The 24654-nt window shown below is 33.4% G+C and overlaps 1 long non-coding RNA gene across 1 annotated transcript; it reads right to left on the reverse strand.

The window, feature by feature from the left end:
* Positions 1–12573: 12573 nt before the first annotated feature.
* On the reverse strand, positions 12574–13289 carry LOC143606074 (uncharacterized). Its single transcript, XR_013148671.1, has 2 exons — positions 13010–13289; positions 12574–12961 (listed from the first exon to the last, which is right to left on the reverse strand). It is a non-coding gene; the product is annotated as an uncharacterized LOC143606074 (long non-coding RNA).
* Positions 13290–24654: the final 11365 nt, after the last annotated feature.

Below are 24654 nucleotides of genomic sequence, written 5' to 3' on the forward strand. Positions count from 1 at the left end.
TAGGTGCTGAAACGAACTGAAAAACCGCTTAAACGAGCTGTTAGGTGCTGAAACGAACTGACAAACCGCTTAAACGAGCTGTTAGGTGCTGAAACGAACTGAAAAACCGCTTAAACGAGCTGTTAGGTGCTGAAACGAACTGAAAAACCGCTTAAACGAGTTGTTAGGTGCTGAAACGAACTGAAAAATCGTTTAAACGAGCTGTTAAGTGCTTAAACGAACTGAAAAAAAGCTTAAACGAGCTGTTTGGTGCTGAAACGAACTTAAAAATCGCTTAAACGAGCTGTTAGGTGCTGAAACAAACTGAAAATCTTTTAAACGAGCTGTTAAGTGCTGAAACGAACTGAAAAACCGCTTAAATGAGCTGTTAGGTGCTGAAACGAACTTAAAAATCGCTTAAACGAGCTTTTGTTGTTAAAACGAGCCGTAACGTGTTGAAAACGCGTTGATTCGTTGGTTCAAAAAAAAACTGACCCGAAACCCGTTTTGACCCGTTCTAACATGAACCTCAATTTTCCGAACTTTTTTTGCAAATTTTCGGAATTTTTAAATTATATTTCTCATTTTTACTAAAGTTCGCAACCTTTAAAAGTTATTATGTAAAGTAAAAACATTGAAAAATTAAAAAAAAAACTTAGATTACCTGCTATCCAGGTAAAATATCTAGGATTGGAACAAAAATGAAAGTTCAATGACCTTATTGAAACAAAATTTTTTATCAGTGGCCTGATTGAAACAAATTTCAAAGTTGGTTACTATTTTATGAAGTAATCCATTCTTTTAGATTTTAGGCAACTAGGAACTAAAATTATCAATGAGGGCTGTAATTACACAATCTAACCCCAGGGGTCATAGATTCCTATATATATTGTTTCAGACTTGGGGAACCTATTCTTCATAGTCAGGGCCGTCTCCAAAAATTTAAATACCTCGGCCAAGTCAAAATAAAAAGGCCCGTTGGCCTTAACAAAATATTTTTACTCGCTAATGTATATGGATAAAACTTTTATCGACCGTTTTATTATAAGCAGAAACCATTATAAGCATTTAATTATCTCATAAATCATTACAAATAATTTTATTTTTAACACCAAAAAACATATATATGTAATATATATAAAAAAGTTTGTGCCCCGGCCGATGGTGCGTCTCACACACCCTCCGAGCCTCCCCTGTCATCATAGTGTCCTGATTAACCTCCATCCAGGTTCCCAACTTGGTGCATACTGCATACATGGAGATCTTAGGAGTTATTTCTGCACCAATGGGCGACCACGTTAACCCGATACATCAAAAACCACAACGGTAAGTTAGAATTTCGTTGCTTCGATATTTTTTTTTATTTTGAAAGCATGCAGTTAACCATATTTCTATATATTTATCAGCCTAAATAGTCAAGAAGCAATCAAGGCCCCGCAGGGGGATCGTACACCAATTCTATCGAAGAAGACTATAATAGTTATCAGAAGTGAGGTTTTTAACCAGTTTCTTCATTATATTTCAACCAGTCGGAATTTGATCACCCAATCGTCTATATTGCTTTATCATTTTCTCCCTATCATTTATAAAAAAACTTTTAAGTACTGTTGGAAGCCTAAGTGCACGTGTTACTTATGGATTTTTAAAACATTAATCTTTTTACTGTTCTTTTAAACTAGATTTTCTAGACATGGATCTTATTGTGATTCATGGAAGATTGAGTGTTTGGATTAGCAAATTTAATTAAGGTGTAGGATGTAGTCGGTTTCTTTTTTAATGGTGGATAAATAAATCTTTTCATGTTAGTAAGATGGAAGGTGGTGACCAATTAACACAGTTGAGAAGGTTCCTAAAATAAATAATAAATAAATCGAACTAAAGGTAGATTTGGTTGAATTATATTTTATAGCTAAATACACCTTGGTTCTTATGTAATTTGGCCATACCGGTTTTGATAATTATACACCTTTGACTCTTTAATTTATTTTTTGAGTTATATTTCAAAAAATGCATATTTAAAAAGCAAATATTATATATGTTTTTTAACCAACCCCTGACCCCACCAACAGAGTTGAAAACTTTAAATATCAGTCGCAGTTTCGATCTCGTTTGAATGTACCGAACACGATTAATATGATCCAAAATGACAAAAACATATTCAAAATCAAGGTTATCAATTACGTGGTTCCGGTTTAACAAACGCACCAATCTGGATTCTTCAATCGGATTGTGACGGTTCATAGTTGAAGCATGAAAGCTTTTCATCATCTGTTCTTGTGTGCTTTTCTTTTCATGGTTTTTACACCACTTTGGTTTTCATCATCAGCCCAGAACCAGTCATGATCATAGGGATGTCAAACAACTCAGTTGAAGAAAACTATGGGATCAAGCAAAAACAATGGTAAGTGAATACTTTGTTTGGTGCAATCACTTGAAGTCATCGTATGTTGTGAATGGTAATAGTTTATATATGAACATTGTACAATTGTCCAACTCTTCCAGTTAGGAAGCCTTACCGTGTGGTTAAGAAGCTTACTTTATCAGGTGAGTTTCTAATACCCCCACCACCCACCCCCACCCAATTCTATGTTATGTTTTCAGGGCAACGTGCATACTCACAAAATGTTTTCAAAATGACAAACATTTTATGAAATGAATGAACTACTAATGCATATGTAAATGGTTAACAAATATGGCTAATGTATATATTATTATATAACTGATCCTACGTTAGATGTGGAATGGATACTGCAAGCATGGGGAAGGTATGTGAACCTTCGACGTGTTTATATTATATAATGACTTATACGTGAGATGTGGAATGATGTTGACGACAGTCAGTGCCCGACGGGGCTGAATGGTCTTACGAGACATATGGAATGTTTATGATACGTACAATATGAACGATGTTACATTAATTTACGTGATATGATATGAAGTCAACATATGTTTATCTAAATGCTTAAACTAGAACTTACTTAGCGTAGCCGACTCTTCATATACAGTCGGGTTGATTGCATGTGCGTTTAGGATGCTGGATCAGAGTGTCACAACAAGCCATCCGGAGTAAAGACCGGCATCCCTCTAGGGTTCTATGTTTATTTATGAATACGTTAATGACAATGTGTGTTTTGTTCAAATGTTTATGACTTTTGATGTTTCTGCTACTTGTGTTTAAACGAAATTTCCAGTTTGAGAACTATGTCGTATGAGTAAATCCAACCGATATAGGGTACTTATTTCAGGGCCTTACACTTGTTAGAGATGTCTATGCAAATTATCAGTTTGATGATGAGAACATGTACAAAATAATCTTAACATGATAATGTAGGAAACAATACTAATCTACCAAAATTGAGAACGTATGACACAATACCAACTACAATATCAATCTACATAGATCGACAATGTTTTATATTAACAAAGAAAAAAAGCTTAATAATAACAACAAAAGAATCGGAATCATCAACAGAATAATAACATCAAATACTTATAACAATAAAAGAAAAAAAACAATAATAACAAGAAAATTTAAATCAAAAAACACTTTATAAAGTCTCATAATAAAAAATCAACTAATACGAACAAAAAATAACAACGCTTATAAAATCAAACCTAATAAAAATGACAAATTAGTTCTTACTGCTTTTATGTTAAAAAAATATTTGTATTTGATCTTGAAACTATCTAACCATGTGTGGTAAAAAATATTCTTAGGATCTAGGGACTTTTATGTGATATGTTGGGTGTATCGGGGACGGGCGTAGAGGTTTACATGGAAACTCATGATCTTAATGGTCTTCCACACTCCACCACCTATTCTCGTGAAAATATCATCGATAGTATTTGTAGTGGTATCTCAATTCTACCATCATTCAAGGCTTCGATATTCTTCCACATACGGAAAAATAAAAAAGTTATGCAAAGAAAACCTAAGTCATATTGTTTGCATGAAGGGTGGAAAACATAGTAAAATACCGGCTATTGTTGCGTCATTTCTCTCTGATCTTGCTAATGAAACTCCATGTAACATAAGGCATTTCATTGGTGAGCGCATGCATAACCATCCCTACTAATCTAGAAGATCTCCTCCCTATGGTCGATTGCTCAATTGTAAGTAGAAACGAATGAAAAAATTAATAGAAAAGAAAAACAAGTACGAAAACTATAGATTTGGTCATTTGTGGGTAAGGAATAACATTGTCGTTTTTTTATATAGAAAAAAAAAAGTAACTAAAGTTCTAACAACAATTTGTGTAGGACGTAATACTATAATAAGAAGCTAACATAAAAGATGACGTATTGTGTAATTTACTCGAAAAACCTTGATGTGTAAAACCATCTTATGACCTCTTTAGTGATAACTCAACATTCTAACTGTGGTATATGTTAAAATATGGTTCATACAACATTTGAATAATGAAGATTTACCTAATAAAAAGTTTTGATTTTGTGTTATCCATCATAATTTGATTTATAATTTCTTAATTAAAAATTTAATATTACATTATCTCAAACGCATTGACCTATAGTGCTGTTTTAATAACTAATAATGTTAAAAATAAAAGGATGACAAGGAGAGGTACCATTCCCTCCAAAGTAACTAATATTGTTTTAATAACTAGTTTTTTACGACGCGTCGGGCGTGACTGGTAATCTAAAGAAGATATGAGTATAGTTGAAGTCACGTTGTGACGACGCAACGACGCGTATTTAGTCCACCTATCAGCATTGGCGTACTTAAAACTTTTGATCAAAGCGAGACAAATTTGATCGATGTAGGTTAACTTCGTTATGTTATTGGCACCAAGTCCAAATAATAAATTGGTTAAACACCAAAACACTCATATAACTTATAATCTAAAAACAACAACATATTTAAAGTGGCGTTTATTCGGTCCAGTAAAACCTGGGCGTTGCGGCGGCAATTCGATGGTATCGAATATGTTTGTTATAGCACAAGAACTAAAATTCGTCAAAGTGCAAATACAAAAATTAACATATTTATATAAAAATATAAATTAAAACAAAAAAAAATAAACAAATTAAAAATTAAAGGTTTAATATTAGCCAGAAAACGGTTTTAGTGTTCTATTTTCTTTAATATGAATGGCCGGGTTGTTTAGTTGGCTCAAAGTATAGACAAAGAAAAAAGAAAGTTTGCTTTTACTTTTTGTGCATTAAACATGTGCTTTACTAAGTTATCTATAAATATGTAAATATGTGCTTTACTAAGTTATCTATAAATATGTGCTTTACTAAGTTATCTATAAATATGTGCTTTACTAAGTTATCTATAACACTCTATAAATATATCAATTTCATCATCATATTAGTTACATAACAAAAACTCTCACCCTCAAGCATGGGGAACATCATAAGCGCTAGTTCTACAGCAGCTGATCATCTCATTCCCACCCGACTCACACGTCCACAACACCTTCAACAAGAGTAAGGAGTAAACCTGCAAGTTTCATTTTTGTTTTCTTTTGAATGTTGATTATTTCCTGCAACTACGGTAACCAAACCAGTGTTAACCGATCCCAACCCGACTATTTTTGGCTCGGCTTTGATGGTAAGAACCGCGGGTCATAACAGTTTCATGTGTCAGATTATACTAATAGATCAAGATAACTGTTTTTTATACTTTTAATTTTTATTTGTGTAATTAGAAACATTAATTTAAGTTTTTTAATCCACAAAGTATATAATATTTATATTAAATATTTAGTTACTTCATTCCAATCCAACCGATCCAACCAGTAAGACAGTTCGATTTGATGTCCGATCCATATATGAAAACATTGGTTTAATTTCAATAAAAGTCTCGGGTTTATAACTACTTTTGTTTTTGTTGAAGATTTGCAGCTACCATCGGTGAGAGCAGCACACACACAAATGAAGAAGAACACTCTGTGGATGTGGATGGCAACACCAGCATCAACATCCACAACGGAGACGGAAATGACAGCAGCGGCCACAACCAGCTCCACAACAACATAGATAACCCTAACGGGGGCAACAGAAACGATCCACATATCATAAGAACAAATACTGCAAGGTATATATAAATAGTTAGAATATTTCCTTTACATAATCTTCTTCTTGTTGACTTTAGAATTTTTGTTTTTAGTTATGTAAGTAATTTGTTTTGGTCTTTTTTTACCAGGTTACATGACCCTAAAGTTACAGCCTATGTGCTTCGATTTTATCTACATAGTTGGGGAATTGTTTGTGTGAAGCTTATAGGAGGAAACCCCATGCTACTTTCCAATATTGCAAATCCGTTTATGATTTTCTCTCTTGTAGCATTTTGCATGGCCCTCCTGATTCTCAGTCTGTTGTCTTGGATGTTTGAGCATTCAGAAGAAAACTCAGCTGGCCCGTCCTCGTGCTACATGATCCTAAAAGGCGTTTATTACGTTTTTTGCAAGCTTGCATTCTTCTCCTTAATTTTGGCAGTGTTGTTTACCACTAATTAACTAGATTGGATAATTAGTTGCATGCATCCAATCTAGGAGGATTTTATTTATGGCTACTTTATAGTCTTGTGAGCTTGTGTGTTGTGATATATTAATGTACCTTATTGGAACTACGTTATCTTATGTGTGATTAATGTAAGACTTGATAAGATTTGATGTATAATATTAATATATGATGTTTTTTTAATTAATGTCAATAAGTGTACTCGTATAATAAAGTTTTAAAAAAAATAAGGGAATAAATAACATAAATGTCAGGAGGAATTACATATATCCCCTTATTTACTTACCTAATTACATATATCCCCTTCATTAATAAAATTACTCATAGTGACAAAAATACCCTTTTAAGATTATAAACAAGCATGAACCCTAGCCCTCCATTTTCAGCCGTCAGTTACCGGAAGACACCTCTTCACCGTCATCCGTCTTCTCCGGCCAATCAAGAATGCTTAATCATGATGTATCTGTAATTTTACATCACGAAGAACGAATCACCAGTTGAATTGGCCATATAGTTCGCTCATCCAGCTCGTTTTTCACTGGATAATAAGTTCTCGAGGCAAAGAGTTTTGTTGAAGAAGCTTTTTGGCTTGCTACCAACTCAAAAGTCGGCTAAAAAAATACTGAACTGTTTATGGTTGATGCTTATTTTGTGTGTTTTGGTTCACAAATCCAACGCCCCTATCACGATCTGATTATTTTTTTATTTTCAAATCCGACATCCTATCTGGCGATTTCGTTTCTGGCTCCGATTCGGTTTTTGATTCACAAGCAATCACCTATCCGAATTCTTGTAATTCTGTTTTTATTCATATCAAGAACATGAGACTTTCATGTCTGTACTCAAAATGTTCAACATATTAATGTTCAGGAACATATAAGTAAATTCAAGGACCCGTTTCATTGATTCAAACACTAGAATGAAAAACAAGCTGTAACTGTAATTTCAAATCTTTTTTGAAAGAACTAAAAGAACAATAAAGTTGGTATGTTCAAGTTTGAAACTTAAGTCAATTTATGATAATACATACAGTCTATTATTAATCAAACTAGGTTAGTTACCCGTGTACAACACGGGTTTAACAAATTTAATTTTATAAGTCAGAAAACATTCGAGATATCGTAAAAAAATTGGGTATTAAATATAAAATGTAGAAACATACATTGTAGTTTAAAATAAATTACTAACACTTCAACCATAAAACATGTAAAATATGATATGATCGGACACAATATAAATGACACATTTTATCATGTAGTGAGTGAAAAAAAAAGTGGTGAATTAAAGTAATGAAGGACGAAAGTAAGTTACAAACTTAGCAAAGTAACTTTTGAAGATGCTTGCTTGCATCTTCGTTCCCTGAAAGTTTAATCTAGTTATGATTGCTAATATGAAAAAAGTAAAAAATGATGTTAAATATTTACCTCCTCATCCATTAAAATCATTTCAATTGACCATATTTCGTTAGGGTTCTTGTTGTTTGGTTTTCTCCATAGTCTAAGGACTCTAACTTTGATCGTATAGTTTGTTTTGGTAGCATCAAGTTCTCTCAGCTTAATCAAATTTTTTTGCTCCATGCTTCTGTGATCAGATACATTGATAAAAGAATTACCTAAGTTATTGTGTTTTGTATTCAATAAGAAGTAACAAAGTATAATTAGCATTGTAGGTAAACAAAAAAACTTACTTAGATTTTAGGATGCTGGCCGCCTGAAAATGAGTCTACAAAAAGGAGAAGAGACGTCTCATATATATATATATTTGACATCACATTATGTTATTTATAACATTATATAATGGTATAATACGCACTCATTAAATGAGTTTAATGGTATTTGGTAACAGAATAATTTGATTGAGCATAATTAATCAATTTAAGATATTAAATATTTAAAATAAATTCCATAACTAAACAAATTTGTCAAAAAAATTATGGAGTTAACAAAAATAAGTTGAAATTTAAAATACTAAAAGTTTGTCAAATAATGTAATTTGATTTTTGAAAGTAATTTGATTTTGAGAAATAATTTTATTTAAAACTTTACAAATATACATGCTTGTTTTTCGTAATGAAAACTAATTTAAAACAACTTCATTACTTAAATTCAAATAAAGTTTAAATGAATCCTTTTGGCTTCAAGAATATTCAAACAAATAAATATGGTTGACCATCCATAATTAGCTTCAAGAATATTCAAAATTTAATTTTTGAAAATAAATACTATTGATGTACAACTTTCTATTGTAAACTATGATTTTATTAAAATTATTATGTCACAACTAACGATAAAAATCACTGTTAAATTAATAAACAATTTTTAAGTTGTTTTATACTACATTACTACTAATACTAATTATCTATATGAACAATTGAAATATGCATTATATGATCATGAACCAGGAAGTAATGATACCTGATATAAAGCGGGGGAGATTAGTATCAGCATTATATGATCTGTAACACTTGCAGATAAAATTAAAATCATCATAGAAGATCGATAGCGATCTGGTGGATGCCTTAATCATCATTATATGATCTGCAACACTTCCAACAATCACTTTTATCATCATCATCTTGACTGTTATTTTAAGAAGAAAACAAATTAGTTATTGTATCATCAATCAAGTTATAATAAACAATCCTTTTAAATAAATTTTTTGTTCTTTAGGCATGCATGAGATGCTCACCAATTACAACATGAAGACATTCGTTTAACACAATTATCGACAATATGCAAGTTGAATCAAACATGATTAAAAGATTGAAAAATATAAATCAACTTTTTTATAGCAATCAAGAACATAGAAATGAGGAAAATAACAAAAATTTGTAAGTAGCTTGTGATAACAAAATTTTTATTGTTATGCGTAAACTATACTGTTGTAATCAAAGTATTATTGTAACCACAAAATATTGTTACAATAGAGGCACTATTATAGTAACAAAAAGAAAGAAATACATGTTCGTGAACAATATGATGCACTAATCAAGATGGCCTGGGTACCTTGTATCCTCTGTACAATTAACATAAATGAAGGTAGAAATATAGAATAACAATAATCCCAATTAAGAAAGTCAAACTGTAGGTTCATATGTTGAATTGTTCAACATAACTGAAAATGCTTTTATCTACAAGTCAATAATTCACATCCACCTTGGAGTTCATATGTATCATATAGGAACTACCGATATAATTTAACAAAAACATATAATAATCAACAACATGAAACAAACTCTAATAAACAATATGGAACAAACTCTAGATCACAAGCTAATGTCACAAGTTAATAATCAATAAAGTCAGAAATACAACATATCTAAACTAATATTCATTTAATTTGCAAAGAAATTAAAAATTACCTGAAGCAATCGAACAATGATGATTGGAAACATGAAGATACCGATTCGTTTTTGAGCATGGATCCGCACAAGAAAACGAAGGATAACGATTTAGGGTTTTGAAGATAGTGATTCGTTTGTGAGCATAGATCCACACAGGAATCAAAATCGACTAAACCTATAATGGTTGTTAAACAACTGTTTGGATATATACAATATATTTAAATTAAATTGAGATAGTAATCGAAGAAAGGTATACCGAGCGACATAAAAGTTCCGATTGAATAGTAACGATGGCGAGGAGATGAAACTGGAAGGTGATTTTAAATATGGCCAGATCTGTGGTGGGAGGCGGGTAACGATAAGACGTGGATGATGATGAAGATGATGATAAGATGGCGGAATTTGTGGTGGGCTGCAGATACACGATGAAGAAGATGATGAATACATGGTGATGATGAAGATATATTTAGGTTTGGAAAAGATAAAATGAAAGTTTTGTGAGATAAAATAGGTCGGATACCCGTTTTGGAAAAGATGTTTTTTGAGAGGCGGGAATTGGTGAGGAATAATGTGGTAAGGAGATGACACGTGGCATGAGGGAAGTTTTATTTATTTATTAATATAGATGAATATGTAATTTTATAGTTTTAATAAAACTAAGGGTAAAATAGTTATTTTGTAAGTTAGTTTTAACCAAATGGGAAAATATGTAATACTTATGTATAAGAAAGGGGATATATGTAATAAAAATTTTAGGTTGGGTATATATGTAATTTATTAAGTTATTAAGGGGATATATGTAATTGCCCCTAACTGTTAGACCAGTTATAATCCTGTTCTTATAATTACCAGCGAACAACTAATCAAGACCACGTGATGTGCCTCGTGCCCGTAATCCACATTGCCTTTTTAAGTCACTTTAGTATTGGGCTAAATAAATGAACTAATTATACGTTTAAATGTCTGTTTTATTATATACTCAGTTCAACTTTTCACTAAATTTGGTAGCGAAAACAGTAAATTTTTGTTTAGTTTTGTAACACTTTAATAATTAAAATAATAAAATGAGGAAAATAATAAATAGTTTATATGTAAAATGAACCAGAGAATCCAGAGAGAATTTGTGTAGAATATTATTGATAATCAAGTATTCACATTATACATAAACATATATATATACGTGTAAAACATAAAGTAACCGTCAAATACATTTATGTGGGGTATTGTATATCTGGTTTATAACACTTCCCCTCAGATATACATTATTATACACTATCAACATTATACTAATGGATAATGTTGGCTCGGTTCTTTTGGACCGGTATTAAATAATACTACAGGATTAATTATGTTGCCTCGTTAAAACCTTACTAAGAAAACCCAGTGGGACAAAACTTAGTTAAGGAAAAAGAGTACAACATGTGCATTTCTCCCCCTCAGTTGAACATTATCTCTAAGTCTTTAGAAATCAATTTTCTATCGTTGTTGCTTGACTTGATTTTGTTGTAGCCATCTCCAAGAGGAAATATGCAATTTATATTGTCTTCATATGTCCTTTGGGTTCTTCATAATTTGGTCTAAACCGCGTGCCTCTTGTTAAAGTTGAATCATTGACCTTCTTGAGTGAAAGTGCACTTGAATTATAGTCGAGCTCAATGCAAGTATGATGGATATCCTGCATAAACATAACACGGGACTCTGCATTTTCTTTATGGAACAAATCCATGTTTTGAGTCCTTAAAGATATTAACACATCATTTAATACGCTTAATGATGATGCATCGTTAAAAACCTTACTAGGAAAACCCGGTGGGACAAAACCGTAGCTAAGGGAAAAAGACTTGCATCATGTATTTTAAATAATAAACAACATGCTTCATGATGATGTTAAATCAGTACTTCAGTACCTATATGATTATCTGATGCTACTGGATCAGTTATGTTGCCTCGTTAAAAACCTTACTAAGAAAACCTCTTAGGATAAAACTCAGTTAAGGGAAAAAGAGTGCAACATATTGAATTAAAATTGTATTTCACTAGCACATATATTGATAATGCAATATTAATTCAATCTCGTGATATTTACTAGACATATTAAGGCATCAATTTCGTTTAACCATGGTACTTCTGGACCAAGTACTTCTAATTATGATACTTCTGAACCAAGTACTTCTTCCCTCTTTCTTGGTACAATGAGATCATATGTATATCTAGCAATTGACCGATCATGATGTGCTTAGTGAATCAACTTTACTTGTATTAAAATATGTTAACATCTTCTAGATGTAATTTGATTGATGGATAAATATACAATTAAACATATACTCGAGCTGCAGGTCGAGGACTGATTTAGTCGTCACAAGTTCTTTCGTCTCAAAATTTTCCCTTAATTAGTTCGACAGAGTCTCTCGATGATGTAGGACATCATTACTGTAAACTGCGTTTATATGAACTTTAAGAGTGAAATTTGATATATAGAATATTAAAGTCGTTTACTGCTTCAGGCATTTTTATCTATTCAGGTATATTCATGTAAATGTAATGTTCAATTGTTCCATACAAGAATACGATGATAACATCCATAACTTTTATCTGAAGTCCTTCTGAGATTGCGAGGCCGGTTAAAACATTTGATGGTTATCGCATCCACTACAGGGGAATACGTTTCCTCATAATCAACTACCGGGATTTGGGAAAAGAACCATTGTGTTACAAGTCGTGCCATACACCGCAAATCTCATTCTTTTCGTTTCTTTATATATATATATATAAAGACACCCATTTATAACCTACTGGTTTGACGTCTATGGGTGTTCAGACTGCAGGTTCGAAAACGTTTTGCTTGTCATATTCAATTTAGCCTTTTAGGCATCTTGCCATTGTTGGCAGTCATATCTGTGTATGTACTCTTCCGGAGTTTTAAATACGTAATCTTCTCATCGATTACATCTATTTCTATAGCATATTCAATATTTGTTTATACACGTGTTTAACTTCGGTTCCATATTGTACTATTTTGTACATAATTTGTAGAGAGCTCATATCAATTAATACTGGTGGTTCTTCTAGAACTTTGTAAATCACATTAGTCTCTTCTGGGACATTGACCTCTTCTGAGGTTTTATTATTTACTTCTAGAAATATAATGGTCTCCTTTAGGACATTTATCTCGACTCAGATATTATATCAATAACCTCTTACATAGTTATACATGTAACCTCTTCTGGGGTTATACCAACTGTATAATTCTGCTCATTTGATTTTCGTGGGATTTTATATTTGGAACCAATTTGTCTTCCAAGTTTTCTTTGTATGGTAATCTTCTTTGGATTACTTCAAACCGAGCAAATGAATTTGATACTGGTATATGTGACTTTGTCACTTTGTGTTTATGAATGCATCTAGTAACTCTTTAGTTACTCTTTGTGAATATATGACATATTTGACTTCATATTCATATTGACCACTTCGGGGGTTGTAATTTGATTACTATGCATTCAATGTTATATGTTGTGCTACCGGTCTTGCCATAATATTATCTCCCCTTAAGACTAAGAACATAGTCATATAATTGAAAATTAGCATACTGAGGTGTGATAAATATTTCTCTAGTCAATCTTGTAAAACATCTTTTATACTCTTATGGAGATTAACGCTATAATAGGGAGTATTTGCTATTAGCAGTTGCAGACTATTTGATTAGTTGGAGGACGGCCAACTTCTGGTGGCCATATGAAACATTAAAGATATTTAGTATATTTTCTTGTCACGGTTTCAAATTTATATTTGTTTATTCGAAACAAACGAAACTAGTAACTTTCTTCATCATCTTTACTTACGGTTTCTAATTTCCATGATCTTTATTGTCGCAAAGAAAAATCAATTCATAGTGATAGCAAATAATTTGTATAATTTTCATCACATGTATTAAATACTAAAAGCTATATCACACTTATATATATGATAATTCATATAAATTAGACAATTTTTCATTATATATAACATAAACCGAGCTACATCTGGATAATGGGTAAGCGAGCAACAAGCTGCGCCGCTATCTCCTTTTGAATCGCAAAGCCTATTCTACTAAATATAAATCCTTGGTTCCTCGGGCTCTGCGAGTCACTGTGGACCACCTTCTGAACCCGCTCCAAAAAGCGAACCGCCTCGGGAGCTAGGGATCCAAAAGTGTCGAAGGCAAATGGAATGAACACGTGTTGATTCTCCAAACACGCTGTCTCATGCTTAGCAGCCTTCCTAGATTCCGCTCTCAAAACCGCCTGTCCTGGTACGAAGCCTCTGTCTCTCAGCCCCACCAACGGGGACACCCCAGTGAGGTCAACACACGCATGCTTACCCCCTGCCCAACCAAACACAAGAACATCCGCAGGATGCAGGGTAGATCTTCCCTCTCGTGGATCAGTCAAAAAGTTAACATGTGCCTCTTTCTTGGCTGAGATCCCGGCACGTCTAAGCACATCCCATAAGACATCCCTAACCAAGTCATGACGATACTTGAATCCCGGCAATTCCTTACAGTGGAGGGCATGCTCACCAAATCTATCCAAGCAAGCTTTTTTACAAATGAGGCATGATTCATCTAGAGGGAAAAGAGGAATCATAAGCTGGTATTTAAGGATGGCTCTGTATTCAACTGCCGACATCCGTTGCCCAAGACCTTCAATTGGCACAACAATCAAAAAATCATGGGCATGAGCCCCTTTGAGACAAGCTAAAACTGCCTTTTGTCTCGGGGTCATATCGAATCGCTCCTCCAAATCATGTACGTGTTTACCATAAAGAGCACTCGCCAAGGTTTGTTGAGGTTTCTTGGGGGCGGTCTCCTTATCAGTAAAACCGCATATATCAAGGTCCGGGATAGTTGTTCCAATATTACAAAGTGCAAAAGAGTAGTCAGGATCTACCCCCATAACACCAGCGTTTCGCAGGATGTGGTCCTGCAATTTCCACGATTGGGACCTGGAAGCCACAAAGGCATATGCGGAGACATCCTCAGCCGAGAAAATTCCTAAGCCTCCGCAACGCATAGGGAAGGAAGCCAACCTCCACTGGAGGTCCCCAAAATGCGGTCCTCCACACACAACAATATCTTCTATTGCCCCTCGCATGCCCGCATCAAAGATGGACACAGCCTCTTTGACATGTTCAGGTTGACAGGTCCGGAGCCCAAACACTAACTTAGAAACCCCCATGCACGAGCGCAACAAAAGGAGATCACTTTGGGGGTCCCTCAGGTCCGACAGGCGTTTCATAAGTTCAACCGCCCTCAAAGCTCTTTTAGTTGCCAAAGACCGAATAAACCCTGCATCCCGACTAACCGCTCCCCCCAGGAGTTTAACTCCCGTCACAGGCCTGCTAATCTTTCCAGGGAATAAACCCGACACTTTCTTAGAATCATCCCATGACGGCCAAAAAATCTCTGTTTTTTGAATATTAAGCCTAAGCCCTAGAGACGCCCCCTCTGAGCGAATAATGTCCAACGCTCTAGCAACCTCCCCAGCCTTACCAATGATAGTGCCATCGTCTAAATACCAAGCATGGAAGGGCAAGGAACATGTCCCCTGCACCCTAAGGATGAGCGGATGAAGGACCAACGCAAAAAGAAGAGGGCCAAGGGGGTCCCCTTGCTGCATGTGACATTCGTCAATTTCGGGCATCGATTCGTAGTTGTTTTGTAAACTTTATTGATGTAAACCGACCCGTTTTGTAAACCGAAACCTTTGATATAATAAAAATGATGGATTTTATGTTACAATATTGTTTTACACTTGTTGGGTCTTGAAACATTCATTTCGGTCTTTAAAACGCTTAAAAATCACTTAAAACGAACTTCGGGGACCAAAACTGCCATTTTTGACAAATCAGGAAATAACCCCTTGGCGGGGCGCGACGGAATGGTCACGGGGCGCGAAGGCAGGTCTGCAGCTGCACGTTTTTTTGGTTATTTTTTTGCATACATGTGACCAAAACACTCCATTTTCATGCAAGACCCTTTATGCTTGACCATTTCAACTTACCCTATATATACACCACCCTTTCCATCAATTAATCTCTACTACAACTCCAAATTCTCTCTCAAATTCAAAGATTTAAAGGTTATTTTCATTGTGTTCTTGAAAGTTTGACCTCTAAAAGTCAAACTGAGTTTTCTCTTTAATTCTAACTTGTTCATCTATCATTACTAACTCTTGAATATGGTGGTACAACATATATATAATATCACGCCCCTTGTTCCCTTTGGTGGTTATTTCTCCGGTTCCGGCCGGTGAGGTTTCGGGCCTTGTAAGGCAAGGCTTTATGGAGGACTTCGTGTTCTTGATATATGAAAACTTATATAACTTATTTATACATATTATTTATGCTTTACTTCTGCTTATTTTAGTTTATTTACCTTATTTACAAGTTCCATGGTTATGGGTTAAGAGTCTATGCTTCGGTTTGACCGCAAATAGCTCTAAACCGGAAACCGAACTTTTACTTACTAGTTTTGTTAGAAATAGTTGTTAAAACATGTTTAATGTTAGATTTGAGTTTCTAAAATCATTTTTACAAGTTCTTTGATATTAAGCATGTGGAATCCATCTATGAACTCGTTGGGAGATGGAAACCGAACCAAACCGAAACTTTTGCTTAAAAGACTTGTTGTTAACTTTTTAGTTGTAGAACTTAAATATTTCTCGTTTATGAATTATTATACAAGATCTATGATATTTGGGCATGTGGAGACCATCAAGGAACATATTGTGAGATGGAAACCGAACCAATCCGACTTTTACTCGCTTAAGACACACAAGTGTGTTTTTAGCTATCAAGACTTGTATATTTCTTTAAAAATAGTTTACAAACTGATTTTAATTATTATCTTAAGTACTTGGAATTGTTGGATCCAACTTGATCTCATAACATAGTTTGGACCGACAAAACCGAACACCCGCTTAACGTGCGTTGTTAGTTCTAAACAATAGATCTACATACTTGGTTAAGTGTTATTATATTTTAAATGAGTTATCTCATGACAATTAATATTTTGGAAATTTGACTTTGGGTTTGACCATTTGTCAAGACCCGAACCGACAACCCGAACACTCGTTAAAAACCCGTTTTAGTATCTTTGTCCCAAAGGAACTTGCATTTTAGCATTTTTCCCACCTTATTACTTAACATTGGTTAAGTAAATATTAAGATTAGATACTTTAACCCGGTTTCGAACAAACTTGCATTTTTAAAGGGTTATTAATATAAATTCTTAAATAGTTACATTTTAAACCTTGAACTTTAATTGTTTACTTTTTTGCAACAATTATTTTGTTTAAAGATCTTCAAAACAACCATTCTAAATCCAAGACTTTCTTTTATTTAGGCCTCATACGTTAAACCCGTCGTTCCGGCAAATCTCCAAATTATCAACTTTTCAAGTTTATTATTTGAACGTGAGTAACTTCATACCCCGTTTTCTATCTTTTGTTTTGGGGGTGACATTTCATCTTATCTAAACTAAATGTTTTATACTTGGGTCTTAAACCACAAACGTTGTTGTATACTTTACTTGAATAATTGCTCGATTTGGTGTTCTATGCTTATTTGCTTATGTGTTTATCGCTTTTGGATGGTGGAACTATAAATCCCAGACCATTTGGCAACCCCTCATGGCAAGGTGTCGTTAACCTAATGCAATTAACGATAACTATAAAATCCTAAACTATTTGGCAACCCCTTATAGTTGGGTGCCGCTAACTTGTTAGCGATAACTATTTATCCAAGTTTATAGCTATTATTTACGGTTTTGTATACTAGTTTTGTGGCTTTTCATACTATATATCTATTGTTTAAACTTATGAATTGCTCACCAACCTTTGTGTTGACAAACTTTATTTTATGAAATGTTACAGGTTTGCATCTAGGTTGATTATGGAGTTCGGTGAAGAAAACGTCACAAATACCGTTAGGATATTAGCAAAAATGAACAATAGTTGATTTGCTATATTTTGTGATATTTTGTTGTATTTGACTTATGAATATTTGGTTATGTGACATGTTCGATGTTGTGAAATGAAATGAGTTTGTTAAATATTGTCGCTTTAAATAGTGTCATGCGCTTATGGGCAATCGTTACACCTCGGCATGTTCCGCCGCCTTTGGTCGGGGTGTGACACTGCACCCCAGGAAAAGCCCCAATATGAGTATCCCCACATATAAACGGGCGGAGCGGGCATATAAACAATTAAATATTTGGTCCACTCATTCATGAACCGGTAATTAACTTAATTGGTTCATATCGTTCATTATTTGGGCTGAATCTATCGGTTCTTGAAGGACGCGATGATAATCCGTTTTGGATAACTAATTTCAGGAATCAATGAGATTATCTAATTAATCAAAAATTTATTTGGAATTTCAACAAATGGATTTCCTTCAATTTCTTTTAAGATTAACGAAATTAGATTTCGCTGGGATTTCCATTTTGAATTTCGTTGTGTTGAAGAATATTTTCATCATGTTTTGATTTCTCTTTTCCGTTTTGAATTCATTCTGATTTTCTTGTCACCGACTCACAGTTTTTCGATGTTTTTATTATTCCGTTTAAACTGATAATCAATATTGAAGGTCTTTTTATTTTCGGTTTGAAAAATATTAATTAAAATAATTGAATCATTCCTTGATTTTGATTTCATATTGGATAAAAACTTCCAAACATGAAACAGGGGAATAAAGGTCTTTTTATTATTATTATTATTTTTTGACAGAATTACAAATTTTGTCCTTTAAAAAAAGCCAAATTACAGTTCGTGTCCTTTTTTTAGTTTCTTTGCAGGCGGTGTACATTAAACATTTTTTTCCTGCACGTTATGTCCTTTACGCTAACTGAGTTAGAAAAACTCAGTTAAATACCCTCACGTGAGGCGCATGTGAGAGCATTTTTGTCTTTTCGTCTATACATAATAAAAAAAGATAAAAACTCTTTCTTTCTCTTCTATCAAACTCTACTCTCTCTCCCTGTTTCTTTTTCTTTCTTAATAACCCACCACCACCACCACCACCAGCCACCCCCACACCTGCCCCCATCCAACCTCCGGCAACCACTACCAGCGAGCCGGAGATCTTGATTTTCCGGCGAGCACAAAGCAGATCTGAAACCACCATTACACCACCGTCCACCCAATCTCTGTCCTCTTACAACACAACTCATGTTCATCGATCGACTAATCTCAGCCGTCGCCTCCTACTTACCATCAGCCGTCATCACCCCCACCTGCCCCCACCGTCAGGCCCACTGGTTCATCACCACACTTACCAACATCCTCATCCCCAAATCTAAACCCTACACCCACCGTCACCATTGTCATAGACTTAACAACCGCCGCTACAACCACACTTAACAACGACGACACAAGATCTGGATTCCCATGACAACGCCAATCACAATTCCCTTTCCGGCACTTAGATCTGGGTTACGTCACATGTTATCATGTGGCTGCATCGCCGTTTTCGGTTTCCTTTAACGTCGGAACCCTATATCCACTCTCAAGACCACTGATTACCCACGGCGGTTTCCTTTATCGCCGGAAAATCGTGGTGGTGGTGGATCTGAGTCATGGCCTTAAACCCTAACTTCATCTTCATCTAATCCAATATCCGATCACAATGGTTGAAGAACAGCCGCCGATTGATCAAATCAAACTCATCCACAAGCTCGGTATCTTCAAAATTTGGGTACTGTACAAGTGAGAGGAGTAGAAAGAGTAGAGAGAGAGAAAGAAGACGAGAAGAGAGAGAGAGAATATATCTTTAATATATATTATTTTTTTTACAATAATGTATTTGAACCATCTCGTTGAAAAGACCAATATACCCTCACATGCGCCTCACGTGAGGGTATTTAACTGAGTTTTTCTAACCCAGCTAGCGTAAAGGACGTAACGTGTAGGAAAAAAATGTTTAAAGGACACCGCCTGCAAGGAAATGACACGAACCGTAATTTGGCTTTTTTTAAAGGACAAAATTTGTAATTCTGTCTATTTTTTTTGATAAAAACTTCCAAACATGAAACAGGGGTTTCATATTTTGTGATTGTGATGATGGTGAATTGGATTCTTTCTTTCATTGTTAAAGAGACCATTATATCTATTCTTTGTGAAATTTATTATTTTTGATATACAATCATAATTTTAAACCATGGGGTTGATTTGGAGTTTTGGACTCTTGCTTATTCAACCAATTCATGTCGTATGGATAAGTGTTATGATTTTGATTATTTCTTCCCGACAGAAACATAACAGGTTTTATTCTAGTAACAGATTTTTGCATATACATACATACATATTTTCATCTTGCATGGATATATATCTATACTTTTGTAAACAGTATTAACATGGAACATAAGCAACAAAATGTGAACGTGATTATGTGTACCCGGATACGATGAACAACTAGATGGATTTTTGTAGAGAGCAATTCGTGCTGATAACGTAAAATGAACCAGAGAATCCAGAAAGAATTTGTGTAGAATATTATTGATAATCAAGTATTCACATTATACATAAACATATATATATTAATGTAAAACATAAAGTAATCGTCAAATACATTTATATGGGGTATTGTATATCTGGTAACAATATGTAGTTTGTAACAGGACATAAATGGTATTTATAAAGACAGTAAATTGTAAAATAGGTTCATACATAAAAATACATATATAAAGCCTATTTAAATTTACAATTTATAATTTGTTCTCCATGCAATAGTTAACTATGTAGAATACATAATTAAAATTTAAATTCAGAAGGGGTGGTGGCCGTGTCCGGTGTCGGGAAATGTCATTGACTTATGTTTCTTTTTTTTTTAACGAAAATTTCAATGATTTATTCGGCTTTTATTTAGAGTGAAAATATATAAATTGAATTTTTATTAGCAAAGGTAGTAAATAAATTATAATGTGTAAGTTTTTCCTAATTATTGGCCTGGCTTGTCTTGGGAGTTGGGGTAGTTGTGGAGTGGCCCCACAGTGTTCCAAGATCTCCTTTAATTAGAATATCTCAAAGCCCAGTTGCTTATTCTTCGCATGGCATGGGATTTGTGGGGTGGCTTTTTTGAAATTCCTAATTTTGTCTTTTATTTACATAGAAACATTTTTTGTGTAAGTTTAACCTAATTAATTATTTATTGTACGTAAGTTTGTTATTTTGATGTTCTAATTATGTGTAACAAAGTTAAAATGTTTTGAATTGTGTAGGTAATTTATTTGTTTTTGTTAACCATTTATTTGTTATTAATCTATGAAAACGGTATGAAAAATAAATTAAAAGAAAATTCAATCCATCGAAAACACGTACATATGATATATGATTGTAGGCTTTCAAGTGATTCTATCACTAACCTAGGGGTGTCCTAAATACTCGAACCCGATTTAACTCGACCCGAACCCGAATAAGCTAATTAGGGTCAGGTTAAATATGGTTAAAAAGTATTAATTGGTTATTCGGGTTGACCCGAATTGTTAATAGGGTCGGGTTTCGGGTTCATTTTTGAAAAAAAAAAAACGGGTTTCGGGTTAACCCGAATAACCCGATTAGTGATGATACTTTACTTCAAATACAATAATGAAAATGTGAATAAGTACTAAAAGTCAATACTGAAAGTTTTATAGAGGAGTTCTATAATTATTTTGTTTGTTCATGAACCGCTAGACTGGAAATTCTTTAAAAATAAGCGCACGAACATGAACAGATGTTTCACTCGTTCATTTATGTTAATCAACACTCGTTTATGATCGTTCATTTAAGTTTGTTTACGTCTTTCATGTTCGTTTACATATTAATATAAAATTATTATATATTATTTGCATTTAGAAATTATATCACCATAATATGTTTTTGTTTGTGGTCATTTAAATGCGTTCATTTGTTCGTATATGTATGTTTGTTTTCGTTAACGTATGTACATGTTCAGCCGTGTTCATTTGTCTTTGTTGAATTGTGTTCATTTATGTTCGTGAACTATTTGATTAGATTTTAAATGAACGATCATAAAAAAACACGAACATGTTAATTTTTAACTAACGAACATGAACACAAATATTTGTTCGATTAATTAAGTGTTCGTGATCGTATTTCTTTAAAGCCAAACGAACGAACACGGGCATCTTTGTGCATATCCGTCCGGTTCGTTTACAAGCCTATATGTAATTATTAGATCATCACTTGTGAAAGAAATTGAAAATTGAGTGGAATGAGAAATTTTTACAACCCACAAGTTACAAGCATAAAAACCAACATAAAGTTATAAAGTAACATAGTTAACCCGACTTACCCGAAACTGACTAACCCAAATAACTCGAACCTTAATGGTTGGGTTTCGGGTTAGATATGTTTTAAGAAAACCCCGACTAATCTGACCTGATTAACCCGAAATCCGATCGGGTTGACCCGATTATAATACATGATAAAAATATACGAGGAAAGCTCCTACTCAATTAAAAGCTTTTTTTGGTTCAAGGAGCTTGAAGCTTATATGTTCGGAGAAAAAGCTTAAAGCTTCTGCCAGTATCGTTTATAAAGAGCTACAAGCTTTTGGTATCTTTATTTACTTAAATAACCTTCCAAAATATTATATTTACTATTATTGTTTTTAGATATGCCCATTTTAGTAATTTTATGCATTTTATTAAAAGTTCCAACTACTCTGCCAAACATCTAAATATTTCTAAAAAGCTACCGCCACCAGGTTCCAACTACAGCTACCAGCTAGTTTTACCAAACATACCCTAAACCAAATCTTTTTTATAAAACACAAACTAAAATGAAGTAAACTAACAAGCTATATTATTTAGTATTTACCACCAACTCTAAGGCTATGTGTAGTGGGGGGCTACAAAATAGGGTGTTTTGTGACATATGACGTCCATTCAACAAATGGTGAGTTTTTGTTTTAGGGGTGTAGTGGTGGTGTAGCAATATATATATATATATATATATATATATATATATATATATACACACACCACACACATCACAATATAATAATAATATATTTCAAAAAGATCAGGCGACAAAAAGCACCCCCCCTTTTATCGCCTCGGGGCAGTGTTCACCCACAAAATCGCCTAATTTGTAGGCATTTGTCGCCCCACTACGGATAGCCTAAGGGTATATTTGGCAAAATTAGATGGTAGCTGTAGCTAGAAGCTGCTAGCTGGTGGCTGGAAGCTGTAGTTTTTTAGATGTTTGGCAGAGTAGCTGGAGCTTTTAATAAAATGTATAAACTTACTAAAATTGGCATAACTAAAAACAATAATAGTAAATGTATTTATTTTGAAAGGTTATTTAAGTAAATTAATATACTAAAAGTTTATAGCTCTTTATAAACGCTACTGATAGAAGCTTTAAGCTTTTTCTCCCAACCTAAAAATTTCAAGTTCATTAAACTAAACAAGACTTTAAATTAAGCAAGAACTTTTTTTTAAAAGCTTGAAGCTCCTAAAAACTTTATGTCAAACATATTCTTAGATTTGATAATAGTAATGATGATTTTTTTTATATTATAAATGTCATAAAGTGGACTGGTATAATATAATACGAAATCATACGTCGATCGAGGTTCACATAAGCAAGAAAAGATATCCTATTCACAAACAAAGTATTAGAAAATTTATATAAAGCAAAATAAAAGGATAACATAAATAATTGATAAAATAATATAAATGTTGACTAATTACCGGTCCACTTTTGTTCATAACCAACTAACAAACTAATCAAGACCACGTGATATACCGTAATCCTAATTGCTTTATTTTTCTAATAACTAAAGTATTCTAGTTAAATAAGTGATACGTTTAAATGCTTGTTTTATAGTAGTTGGGTCAGACATGTGCAACTTATGTCTGGCTTTGAAAGAAACAACGTAACTGATCATGTTTTCATGGCTTGCTATGTGGCATCGGTAGTATGGCAAACAAGGAGTAGGTGGTGTGACATGCCACCGATTTTCGCATTTTCAACGAAAGACCTTTTTGATATCCACAAATATGTAACGGGTAACAAGCATAAAAGAAAGATGGTTCAATTGGTAGTTTTGGACCTTTTGGTGGCATGTTGGTGTTTGTGGAGAGCCAGGAATGATTTTATTCCTTCAAAAAATTGATTTAGATAGAGAGCATTATTAAAGATATAAAAGTTTTAAGCTATTTGTGGATTAAAAATAGAGCAAGTCATTTGAAGATAAATTGGAAAAATTGAAATAGGTGTACTTTGTAATCTATGTGTTTGTACCTTGCCTATCCCGCTAGCTTCTTGTGGATGTTTGGCCTTTTCAATTGAATGTTGCATGTCAAAAAAAAATTGTTTTATATTATTTGTAATTAGTTATATTTTTCATAAAATTAGTAATAAGAAATAATTAAAATAATAAGTTGAGGTAACCAATACATAGTGTATGGTTTGCAAATGAGCATAATGAAATCTTCATATGTAAAGACGTTAATAATAAATTGTAAAGTAGGATACTTTCATACGTAATATATAAAAAGCATATTGACTTATTTGGCTTTTAAAAGAGTTGAGAGGGTAATCACTTATCACTCCACTATCACGGGAGACGCACATGACATACGACAACATAGGCACTATCAGTATTAGTTTGTAGTAAATATTTTGTGTTTAGTTTTACTTAATAAATCATTTCTTGTGTAAGTTTGTTTTGATGTTTATTTAACTAGGTTGAATGATTTATCAAGTTAATTTGTTTGATTATTATATTTTTTATGAAGTATTTGTTTTTAGTCTATTATTAGGAGCTATGAAAATATTTTTAACAGAAAATATCAATCT

The sequence above is a fragment of the Bidens hawaiensis genome, unplaced genomic scaffold, assembly GCF_021521415.1.
Source record: "Bidens hawaiensis isolate Kalapana, Puna unplaced genomic scaffold, B.hawaiensis_p1.1 tig00072939_1, whole genome shotgun sequence".
Lineage (NCBI taxonomy): Eukaryota > Viridiplantae > Streptophyta > Magnoliopsida > Asterales > Asteraceae > Bidens > Bidens hawaiensis.